Genomic DNA, 6,907 nt, shown 5'->3' with positions numbered 1-6,907 from the left:
ACTTAGTCTGCTCTTTTCTCTCTACACCAAACCTCTTTGCCGAAAATAGCCGATCTACAAGCTCACAACTCCTCGCAGCGAAATTTGCTATTTTTGGCTAAAGTTCTCAGAATATGGACACTCTATGGTTCAAGTGGTTAATATACAAAAGGAGAAAAAATGTTTCTATCACACACAGATTTGGAGGACCCCCTGTAGTAACTCTGAGGACCCCTATAGGGGTCCCGGACCCCCTGTTGAAGACATTTGGCTTAGAGAATGGTCCATTATTTGTTTTCTGATTCGCTAGGAGGACCACCCCTGCTTGTGGTGATATTTTGAATTGTAATTATTTCACTGCAGCATAACTTCTAACTTGGCCTACGATGTAATCAGTTACTTCCCAAGTAGCCCCAACCATGCTGACTGTTTAGCAGTAAGTATACAGTGTAACTAACTGTTTATCAACAGACAGACAGACAGACAGACAGACAGAAAGACAGACCATTCAGTATGTCTGTCTGTTTGACTGTCTGTCTGTCTGTCTGTCTGTCTGTCTGTCTGTCTGTCTGTCTGACTGGCTGTCTGTCTGTCTAATCTGACATGACTTGCATCTTAAAGGGGATTTGAAACTTTAATAGTGGTTCTACTTTGGATGAGTGACAATCATTAGCGGTTTTTCATATCAAACGGCAGACTCCTCCATACCTGACTGACTTCTAAAGACATGCACGCACGCACGCGCACGCACGCACACACACACACACACACACACACACACACACACACACACACGCGTCATGATGCACACGCACGCACGCTTCCGGAGCCTCGGGGAAGGAAGCCGCGGTGCGCGCGGCTCCTCCAAGCTCCTCATTGATGCGGTTTAGGGTTGAAAGAACCTGTTTCCTATTTATCAAAGAAATAAATAGGTTTCAAAGTAGTCTGTAGTCCTCCGTCTCTCTCTCTCTCTCCCTCTCTCTGTAGTCTGTAGTCTCTCTCCCTCTCTCTCCCCTCCTCTCTCAGCTTTGATCAACAGTAAAACATCCGTTCTTACCTTCTAAACACACGTTTCAAAGCGGGAGGATGAAGATTAGATGATGAGGGTTTAAGGAGGCCGTGGGTGGGCGAGGCGCGCGGCGACATATAAGAGGAGGACCGTTAACTCTCCCACCACACACACATACGCTGCGATGCGAATAGACATACACTATTTAAACACAATAGATCTGGAGAGAGTCATTTATACACAGATCTGATCTGTCTTATCAGTCATATCATAGCTGTTTGGTAAACTCTTAGAAATAGTCTACTAGAACAGATCAAACAGGTGTTGGTTCTTCTGGCTGGAAGCAGTAGGCCTGCTAAAAACACTGAGGAAAGGAAAGGAACGCGACGTGATTATTAGTGTAGGCTACACTGTAGGCTATAATATCAGGTTAATATTGATCATTATGATGTGGACCTCCTCTGGAGCTCTGCTCCTCTGCTCCCTGGCTGTGATCTGCTGTCTGGAGTCCAACGTCATCCGCTCATCCAAGGAAGATCTTGACGGACCTCAGCAGCAGGTGAGTCCAGTTCCTATAGGCCAGGGGTCTTCAACAGGGGGTCCGGGACCCCCTGTTGAAGAGTCCTTCTGTAGGCTATTATTATCTCCCCATCGATTGCAACTTTGATCTGAGATGGATTTGTACAGGGGAACCGTAAGGGATGGCCAGACTATTTATTATCACTGAGGACCTCTTTTGTTTAATTGCACTTGCAGCTTCTAAACATAAATGATAACTCATGTAGAGGGCTTTATTTTGAAGACGTCTTCAAAATAAAAGTTATCTACATGAGTTATAATTTATGGCTAAGCAGGTTCGTCTGGTTTCCAGGCTGTCAATGTATGAGTTTGGCTTGTATAAAACTCTCTGTGATGAAAGGTTTTCATGGTCATGCACTACTAGGGACTAATAGTCTAGGCCTATCCTACTGGAAGGGATGGATATGAGTATTAAAGAGTCTCTTTCTCTCTGAAAATGTGGTTACATTTGTGTAATATTGTATCCATTAGGCAATAGGCTGGAGCCTATTCATTCTAATAACTGACGTGTGTTCTCGTTGTGAACATTTTCTGACGTGTCACGTTTTAAAAGTAAAACTATTTTGTGCTTAACATGAACCTGACTGTTGTGCAGGTGGGCTGTTCCCTAAACCCTGTCATGAACTGGGGAACGAATGGAATACATTCAGGCCTATACAATACTGGACAATCGGTAGGCTATCTGTCCACCGTGTGGCACCTTAATTAACCACACAAATACAAGCAACTTTCATAGGAGCCCATAAACAACTAAAAGGCATGCACACTGGACATTTTAAATTGAGGTTCCTAAGGTGCAACTTAAAGGTGAAATGAAGTGACACAGTGGACGTTTCTGTCCTTGCTTAGACCATCATCAACACATGCATTTAGTAGCCATGTGAAGTGGGCTTATTCCTGCATTATCACTTCTCTAGGATGTGATCCTTGTAGCCTGGTGCTTACCATTGGTTGATTGCATTTTCACTTTTACTTCACCAGGCACTAAAGGCCTTCATGGCCCGGAGGAGCTTCTGTTATGTGACATGAACTGTGATTATAGTCTCCTTTTGAGGAGACAGAAATACATACATAGGCTCATAGGTGGCATACTGTACCTCAAGCCATAGTCAGCCTATTAATGTATAAAACGCTTAATATGATTGTGATCGTGCTACATTAACTACTTTTGCTGAGGACCCCCTGGAACCCTGCAAGAAGGGCCCCACTTTGAGAACCAATGCACTAATCTGTATACACAGCATATCATCCCTTCTGACAGAGAGGACAATGAGTGACCCTGGAACTTAAGTCACCTGCTCTGCCTGCTCTCACTAGCACCTTCCTGGAAAGTGTGATGTTCTAGAACACATAGATCAGGGTTCCCCAATAGGCGGCCCGCGGGCCATGTGCGGCCCGCGGGGGGCTACTGTCTGGCCCCCACCAACCCCAGTAATAATGGTGGTATAAGAGCAGCAACAACACTATTATATCGTCATTGTTGGGTGGAAACATTGTATGTCCAAAACCGTTCGTTTTGTATTTATCATCTAAAGAATTTACTAAACTAGAGAAAACTAGTTTTGTCTTGTATGATGAAGCAGGGCTTTGCTTTACCAAAAAACGTACACATTTGAAACTTGGAGATACGAGGTTTCTGCCCGACAACGACGATATCTGAACTGTCGCTGGAGTAGCCGGAACGCCACCGTCGCTCCCTGCAATGTTGTGGCCCTCAGCTTGGTACCCTAGACATAATGCAATGTTGTGGCCCTCGGCTTGGTACCCTAGACATAATTCGGACCTTGGGGAAAACTATTTGGGGAACCCTGACTTTCATTGGTCCCACAGGGGAAACTCATGTTGTCACAGCAGTACAGCAGTTACTTAAAGCTTTCATTGGTCCCACAGGGGAAACTCATGTTGTCACAGCAGTACAGAAGTTACTTAAAGCTTGAGAAAATAAAATATACACTCAGGGGTTCACTTTACAAAATGTAACGTAAAAGGATGGCAGGTTTGGCAACCCTTCATGTCCTGCTACTGCCATAAGTTATAGAAGCTTGTCAGATGTCTTGATCAGGCATCATAATTTATCTCACTAGAAGAGGGTCCTAAAGCATTTATTTTTTGATTGTATGTCCTTTATTTATGGCCTATTTATTGTATTTCCTTTTTGCTTTCTCAGTTTTGTGATAGCCTAGTTAAGGCTAGTTTGTTTATTTATATTGCTCCTAATAGTTAAATATACAGAGGACAAATGTCATGTACTGTATGTACAACTGTCTGTACAGAGACAAAAACGCCAATAACAACAACATGCAATGCTCCTATTCTTACCTAAGCACCTGTAGATGTAATATATTGTTTATACTGTACATGATTCTATTATAGGGATGAGGCTATACATGTAAGGAAAACTCAAAGGGATTTGTTTGTGCAATGTACACTGAAAATCCGAATTCAGATTTTCAAGCGTTGGAGCCTTTCCAAATTGATTCACACGTTAATCTTCAAATCAAAAGTGTGAGTCAATAAAAAAATCTTCAGTGGCCAGAGTTCTCAAAAAAACAATGTTTGTTCAGGGAACAAAAGCGCATTTACGTATGCAGGACCTCCCCAAATGCACAGCAAGCTATGTTTTAAAATACTTGATCTCTCTATTGTAAACTTTAAACAGATATTAACGATCATATTTCTGTGGGCAGACTCCCTCCCGCGGCGAGGCAGCGCCGGACGGGGGCGTGGCGCGTGGCTCTGGGAACGCACGGCGACGGACGGAAGATACCGTGAACTCTAACCGACGCTCAGGATCAGCAGCCTGCAGCACACCTGACTGTAGCAACATGGTCAGTATGACAGATCTACATACATCTATCTATCTATCTATCTGACTGTAGCAACATGGTCAGTATGACAGAATCTATCTATCTATCTATCTATCTATCTATCTATCTGGCTGTAGCAACATGGTCAGTATGACATCTATCTATCTATCTATCTATCTATCTACCTGACTGTAGCAACATGGTCAGTATGACAGATACATAAATCTATCTATCTATCTATCTATCTATCTATCTGTCTATCTATCTATCTATCTATCTATCTATCTATTTATCGATCTATCTATTTATCTATCTATCTATCTGACTGTAGCAACATGGTCAGTATGACAGATACATCTATCTATCTATCTATCTATCTATCTATCTATGGATTTACCTGTTGCATCTATCTACGGCAGTGTTTCTCAACCTTTTTTCTGCATGGGCACACTTTTCATGTCCCAAGAATCCATGGGCACACCAACATAATACGGGGGTGTAAATATCGTCACTGTCGGGAAGAAACCTTGTATCTCCAAGTTTCAAATTTGTACGTTTCTTCTCAAAGTAAAGCCCTGCTTCATCATACAAGGCTGTCGCACAACAGTAGTGAAAACAGCCGATCTACAAGCACATAACGCCTCGCGGTGCGAGGCGTTGTGTGCTTGTAGATCGGCTGCAGATCGGCTGTCACTAGTTTAAATCATTTTTTAAATGATAAATACAATACTGGCTTTCAAGCAGTTTCAAGGGGCACACTTGACCCTTCTCAGGGGCACACCAAAGGTCCCCAGGCACAGTGGTTGAGAAACACTGATCTACAGTATCTATCTATGCATTTACCTGTACTGTATCTGTCTTACAGCGGGATGGATGCAGTAATCGGGCCCAGAGAAGGGGGTCGTCACAAGACAGACAGACAGACAGACAGCGACACAGAGACAGGCAGACGGATGGAGAGAGAGAAAGGCTGACGGAGGATGTTGCAGAGGGAAACAGGACCAAAGGTGGGTAAAGACAAAGTGATTTAGGCCAGGGGTTTTCAAAGTGGGTGACAGGGCACCCTGGGGTGCCGCGACCGCAGTCCAGGGGTGCCACGAGATAATTTGATAATATTTGGAATTTATTTTGACACAAAAAATATTTAGTATCATTTTAAACTTGAAGTACAAAGTTATTTTCAGTCAGTTCTAACCAAAATGGCTGTTATCTCAACGTTTTCCTCACAACATAATCACTAAAATATCGTCACTGTCAGGCAGAAACCTTGTATCTCCAAGTTTCAAATGTGTACGTCTTTTGGTAAAGCAAAGCCCTGCTTCATCACACAAGACTGTCGCACAAAACTAGTGAAAACAGCCGATCTACAAGCACACAACGCCTCGTATCGCAAGGCGTTGTGTGCTTGTAGATCTGCTGTTTTCACTTGTTTAGTACATTTTATAGATGATAAATACAAAACGAACGGTTTTGGACATACAAGGTTTCCACCCGACAACGACTATATGTTATATGGTGCTGGGAGTGAAAATTATAATGTAGGGGTGCCTCGGATTAAAACAATATTTATGGGGTGCCCTGAGACAAAAAAGTTTGAAAACCCCTGATGCTACAGACCTACTTTGTTTACCTACTACTACTGATAGATACTAATACTGGTAATCTAATCAACCTAATACTTATTGAGTAGCGTTGTAGGTTACTTTCTACAGAGCCAGACTGATATATCAGCAGTGTGCTTGTAGATCTGCTACAAGATCACAACATGTCAGAGTGTGCTTGTAGATCTGCTACAAGATCACAACACGTCGCAAGTGCCGCATTGTGAGCGGCTATTTTAGAATTTTCAACTTTTGAAAAACCTAAATCAAAATGTACATTTTTTCAAATCGATCTAAATTTATATTGCATTTTGACCAAACGTCAAAACATTGGTACTTGGTGTACATTCTTTATGTATTCATGGAAGTTATTAGATGTTACTTTTAATTCATGAAACACATTTAGAAATGGGTTTTTAACTGTTGAAAAGTGATAAAATATACAATAACACTGATGATGTGTGTGTGTGTGTGTGTGTTGTGTGTTGTGTGTTGTGTGCAGCTCAGGAGATGGCCAGCTGTGTGCGCTCGGGCGACTGCGACGTGGGCCTGTGCTGCGTCCGCTACCTGACCGGCAAGCGCTGCCAGAAGATCCCCACGGAGGGAGACGCCTGCCTGCTGCGCGGCCGCTCCAAGCTCCGACGCAACCTGGAGCGCTGCGACTGCGCGGCGGGGCTCACCTGCACCTCCGCCAGCCGGGCGGAGCTCGGCAAGGCCAAGGGCCAAGGGGTTTGTGCGCCCGGCAAGCGGCAGAGGAAAACCAGGCATTCTGGGAAGAGGAGGAGGACGGAGGAGAGGGGAGGGCAGTGCTGATGATGAAGGACAGACAGGCAGAGAGAGAGATGGACTGGTCCATGTGACTGACTGTGTCACCAGATGGAGACAACAAGTAGAACAGGGGTCTTCAACAGGGGGTCCGGGACCCCTAGGGG

Source organism: Nannobrachium achirus, assembly GCF_963921795.1.
Source record: "Nannobrachium achirus genome assembly, chromosome: 12".
Lineage (NCBI taxonomy): Eukaryota > Metazoa > Chordata > Actinopteri > Myctophiformes > Myctophidae > Nannobrachium > Nannobrachium achirus.
This window is presented reverse-complemented; position numbering follows the sequence as displayed.